At 51.2% G+C, this 5,839-nt stretch overlaps 1 pseudogene; it reads right to left on the reverse strand.

Moving 5' to 3' along the window:
- Window positions 1-3,772: 3,772 nt before the first annotated feature.
- LOC147716924 (uncharacterized) lies at window positions 3,773-5,327 on the reverse strand (annotated as a pseudogene).
- Window positions 5,328-5,839: the final 512 nt, after the last annotated feature.

Genomic DNA, 5,839 nt, shown 5'->3' on the forward strand with positions numbered 1-5,839 from the left:
AGAACGGACGGGGTGGCCACTCGGGGTACGGATGACGGGACAGATAGTCAGCACAGACCTGTTTGGAACCAGGAACATGCAGGGTCTGAAACGAAAAGGGTTGCAATGACAGGAACCACCTGAGTATACGTTGGTTGGTGTCTTTATTCCGAGCAAGCCAAGTGAGGGGAGCATGATCAGTCAACAAAGTGAATGTACGACCCAAAAGATAATACTGTAGTGCCTCCACCGCCCATTTGATGGCCAGACACTCTTTTTCCACAGTGGAGTAATGTACTTCTCTCGAGAACAACTTCCTGCTTATAAACAAAACCGGCCTCAGTTCACCTGTCTGATCGGGCTGTTGAAGAACCGCCCCTAGGCCAACACCAGAGGCATCTGTTTGCAACACGAAATGTGTCTGAAAGTTTGGCCACCGTAGGATTGGCGTAGAGCATATCATGGATTTAAGTTTCTGGAAGCTGGTTTCATGTTTGGGTTCCCATACCCTAATGTGTGTAGGTTGTCTGTTGGCTAACAGGTCAGTAAGGGGTTCTGCGAGGGTGGAAAAGTGTGGAATGAACCGCCTGTAATAGCCGATAAACCCAAGGAACGATCTGACATCCTTTTTTGTTTTGGGGCTAGGTATCGCTTTAATGGCTTCCACTTTACTCATCTGGGGTTTTAGATGGCCACCCTGAATGGTGTATCCCAAGTAATGGATGGAATCAGTGGCCAGTAACGACTTCTTAGGATTAATTTTCAGGCCAGCGTTCTGTATGGCTGTGAACACTTCAACAAGATGGTGTACATGTTCCTCCCAGGACGTGCTAAAGATCACGATGTCATCGAGATATGCGGCCGCATAAGCTCGGTGGGGTTGGAGGAGGCGATCCATAAGCCTTTGAAATGTAGCGGGAGCCCCATGGAGGCCGAAGGGCAACACCCGGAAATGGTAGAGTCCTGAGGGGGTTGAAAAGGCAGTTTTTTCTTTGGCAAGTGGGGACAAAGGGATCTGCCAATAACCCTTGGTTAGATCAAGAGTAGACATGTACGTTGCGGCTTCTAGCTTTTCTAGCACCTCGTCGACCCTTGGCATTGGGTACGTATCGAACTTGGTGACACTATTCACTTGCCTAAAGTCGATACAAAAACGTAAACTGCCATCGGGCTTCGGTACTATCACGATGGGAGAACACCAGTTGCTAGCGGAGGGTTCTATGATATTGGCCTCTAGCATGGCAGTTACTTCCTTTTCTACGGCCTCCCTTCTAGCTTCGGGTATCCTATAGGGCCTCTGTTTGACAATGGTGTCGTTTAGGACGACGATGTCGTGTTGTACCATGGTGGTTAATCCGGGTTTGGAGGAAAAGAGACCAGGGAACTGGGCGAGAGTGGCCTCGAGTTGGATCCTTTGGGTGGGGTTTATGACCTTTCCTATGGGAATGTCATCCGGGGAGGACAAAGTAGTGGGGATGACAGGAATGCCCAGAGGTGTTATGTTATGTTATGTTATGTTAATTCTGCTTATATAGCGCATGGCTACCCCAGCAATGGGGCGTCCCAGCGCTGCGGACATACCTAGAAGCAGTGCAACACAACAGAGAAAGTGGAGCTAGATGGAAGAGAACAGCCAAGTTTTAATCTGTTTGCGGAACAGCAGGTGGTTAGAAGTGGCCCGAGCCCCAAGGGGAATCGAATTCCACAGCTTCGGCGCCAGATGCCTGAAAGAGCGACCACCAGCTCGGCACCTGCGGATCTTAGTCGTGCGTGCCAGTGACAGGTCGGCTGAACGAAGGGCGCGCGAGGGGACATAGAAGGAGCAGAGTCCCAGCAAGGTTTGAGGGGCGGTATTGTACAGGATTTTATGAATTAGACAAAGGCTTTTGAACTGGATACATTGTTTAACGGGAAGCCAATGTAACCGATGGAGGATAGGGGAGGTGTGGCATTTTTTTGGCAGAGCGAATAGAGTGCGCGCCGCGGCATTCTGAGCTCTCTGAAGTCTGTTTATCACCGTCAAGTTAGAACCTAGCATCAGGACATTGCAGTAGTCTAGATGGGATAAGACTAGGGCCTGAATTATAGTCTGGCGGATGCATGGCTCAAAGAATCCGAGGATAGGTTTAAGGGAACGCAGGCGACCATAGCAGGTGCCTGCCACTCTCTTGGCATGAGTTTCCATGGAGAGTGAGTTGTCCAACATCACACCCAGGTTTTTAACAGCCTCTTTGGGGACAGGAGAGGGTCCCAGAGTGGGAGGCCACCAGTGTGCATCCCATTTCTCGGTATCCTTACCTACAATGAGTATCTCCGTCTTGGAAGAATTTAGCTGGAGATAGTTCTGTGACAGCCAATTCGATATAGCCAGGATATCTTCCTGGAACTTAATTTGGTCAGCCCCACTGTTCTTAGAAAAGGAGAAAATGAGTTGTGTATCGTCCGCGTATGATGTTAGTTTGATGTTACGATCCCTGGCCAGTATGGCCAGGGGGCGGACGTACACATTGAACAATGTGGGGCTGAGCGCAGAGCCCTGCGGGACTCCACAGTCCAGGGGATATATGCTGGATGAGTACGGCGGGGCGTGCACTTGGAAAGAGCGGTCGGATAAGAACGACGCGAACCATCCCAAGGCACTCTCCCTGACTCCGATCTCCCACAGTCTCGCAAGCAGGATCCTGTGGGAGACTGTGTCGAAGGCCGCGCTCAAATCCAGCAGAACCAGGGCAGATGTCTCACCCTGGTCCAGCCCCTCCCTCAGATGTTCCGTAACGGCTAGCAGAGCAGATTCCGTGCTATGTTTAGCACGGAAGCCATGCTGAGATTCGTCCAATATTCCATTCGACTCCAAAAAGGTGGTTAGAATGGAGTTAACATGGGCCTCCATCACCTTGGCAAGATAGGGGAGCAAGGAGATGGGTCTAAAGCTGTCAGGTCTAGTGGGATCTAGTGATGGCTTTTTTAGAAGGGGGACAACTTTAGCATGTTTCCAGGTGTCTGTGTGGTTACCAGTAAAGACGACTGTCCTGTCTCTACATTTTCAGGAGGTTCTACCCAGCTTTTTAACAGATTCACATGGTATATTTGCTTCCCACCTGGACGTAGGGGTTGAAGCCCGCTGTATGTGACCGGGGTTACCTGCTTCTCTATAGTGAAGGGCCCTTGCCATTTGGACAACAATTTATTGTCGGACGAGGGAAGCAGTAGCAACACTTTATCCCCTGGTTGGAAGGTCCTTAAGCGGCTATTGCGGTCGTACAGGTTTTTCTGGGACGCTTGGGCATCTTCCAGATGGTCATGGACCATACCCCATATCTGAGAAATGGAATTTCTCAAGTCAGCTGCATATTGGGGTAGGGGTTTGCCCTCCTCTTCCTCCTCCTCCCACTGTTCTGCGGCCATATCTAGCAGGGTTCGGGGTCTCCGACCGAACAGAACTTCAAAGGGGGAAAACCCCGTAGACCTCTGTTCGTGAGTCCTTATGGCAAACAGTATAAGGGGTAACTGGTGGTCCCAATTTCTCCCTGTTTCTGAGATGACCTTGCGGAGCATATTCTTTATGGTCTTGTTGTACCGCTCCACAAGGCCATCTGTCTGAGGATGATAGGCTGAAGTCCGTATCTGCCTGACGCCCAGGATTTCACAAATGCGAGACATTAATCGAGACATAAAGGGGGTCCCCTGGTCCATGAGGATTTCCTCAGGGAAACCCACTCGGGTGAAGAGAGTGATCATAGCCCTGGCTATCACCGGAGTAGACACTGTAGACAAAGGAAATGCCTCGGGGTACCTACTTTGTCGTTGTCCAGTTCTTGTACTTGCTCCCAGGCATGCAACAAGGTATTGTCATCCAACTGAGCTGACCGGAAGCTACGAGCAGGTCCCACCGTATCTCAGGGGTCATAGAAAAAACAGACAATAGCCCTTTCAACTGGGAGTACTCGGCTTTCTCTCTTCTCTTTTCCTTTCGACTCTTACGGTCTCTCCCTGCTATCCCCTCCACATCGCTGTCTACAAAAGGGGCCTCCCTCCACCAGTTTACGGAGTCTTTTTTGGCTTCATCGATGTATTGATCGAACTTTGGGTGATCGGTGCCTATGATAACGGCCTCTGGCAGGGAGGGTATAACGCCCACTCGGCGCAATTGGGGGTCATCGGACACTTCCAGCAAGACCTCTGCTACTGGATATCCTTTGGTGTTACCATGAACGCAGGTCACATAGACGGTCTCTTCTTTCTGTATCTGATGGGGATGGACCAGCGAGGTGTCAACCACAGACACACGACAACCGGTGTCTAATAGGGCTTGTTGTTTTTTTCCATTAAGGAAAACCTCTCTTTTATACTGACAAGGTCCCTTGCCTATGACGTACACACGCCCTCTGGAATACCCTTTCTCCATGGGTTCGGCCGGTTGGCTTTTGTGTGGGCAGTTTCGGGCGATATGTCCCCACTCCGAACAGTGATAGCACTGGGGTCCCTGTGTACCAGACCCAGATCCGGGGCTGGTCGGCCTAAATGGAACGCGGGGAAGGAGGGGAACCCTGGGTTCTGGCCTGCTTTGGGGTCTGGGAAGCAAGGGTCGAGGGCTGGGAACGGGTGCTTTACTAGGGCTTGTGCGAAATTCAGGCGACCTGTGATATGCACAGGCTAAGTCCACCGCTACAGTTGGGGTAAGGTTGGGATGTTGCCTAATCCAGGATCGAGTGGATGGGGGTAAGGCATCCAGGAATTGTTCTAGGAAGACCTTAGCCATCAGGTCTTCTATGGTTGTGTTAAGGGGTGTCAGCCACCTTATGCCTAAGTCTTGGATTCGATAATACAGGGCTCGTGGATTGTCTCCGGGGTTCCACCTTTCTTTCCTGAATTTGGCCCTGTAGTACTCTTGATCGCACCCAAGTCTCTCGAGGATGGCTTTCTTCATAAGTTGTCCTGCCTGCTGGATTTGCTGCCTGGTATGCCGCCTGTAACTCGCCTGCTAGAAGGGGGGCTATATACTGACTCCATCTCTCCTTTGGCCAGGACGCAGTTGTCGCTACCCGTTCGAAATTAGTAAAAAAATAGTCCGGGTCCTCCCCGTCCTGGAATTTTTGTAGCACCGAACTGGGCACATTGGGATGGATGCGAGCAGTGGCTATGGCGTCTGTGAGGCGCAGGATAGCCGTATCCTGTACCTGATGATTGGTGGTAAGAAGGGTGGCTTGATCCTTTAAGGCTTCTTGCAGTGCATCCCTTTCTGTCTTGGCGGTTTGAAGCTGCTGTTCGAACACCAGTTGAAGGTGTCTCTGTCCCTCCGCTAACTGAGTTATAATGTTCTCCACCGGGACAGGCACGGGCTGTGTCATGGCGTCACATGTCTATCCCACTTCTGACACCACTTTGTCAGGGGCAGGGGTGGACAGAGACTGAGACCAGAGCACTGTTTGTCAAAAGTTAAGCAAGATTTATTAAAGGTTACAAGTTTATGAGTGTTTGTAGTATTCCTTCCTTCTTGGGGTCGTTTTCTGTATGCAGGGAACGTCACGGTTTGATCCGGGGTCCCGGTTCTTGTGGCCTCAGGGAAAAGGAAAAATAAACGGGTTTTACTGATCGATTCTCAGTGCTACTTGTAGTGCTACCTTCACCAAGTTAAAGAAACAGGGGTTGTGATTTCAGTGCAAGGGTCACCGCGGGGCCTCCCGCCTCCCCGACCTTGCTACCTCCCACCTCCCCAAACACCCCACCAGAACGCCCCTTTCAACAGCACTTGCCTTGGGCTGTGGCCCGACTCTCGGACCACAGCAGCAGGACCCGTGGCGTCTTCTCCCTTCAGCCCACCGGGTATGGTAGCAGTGTTGGTGACGTCGCTCAGCAGCAT

This window comes from Lissotriton vulgaris, chromosome 5 (genome assembly GCF_964263255.1).
Source record: "Lissotriton vulgaris chromosome 5, aLisVul1.2, whole genome shotgun sequence".
Taxonomy (NCBI): domain Eukaryota; kingdom Metazoa; phylum Chordata; class Amphibia; order Caudata; family Salamandridae; genus Lissotriton; species Lissotriton vulgaris.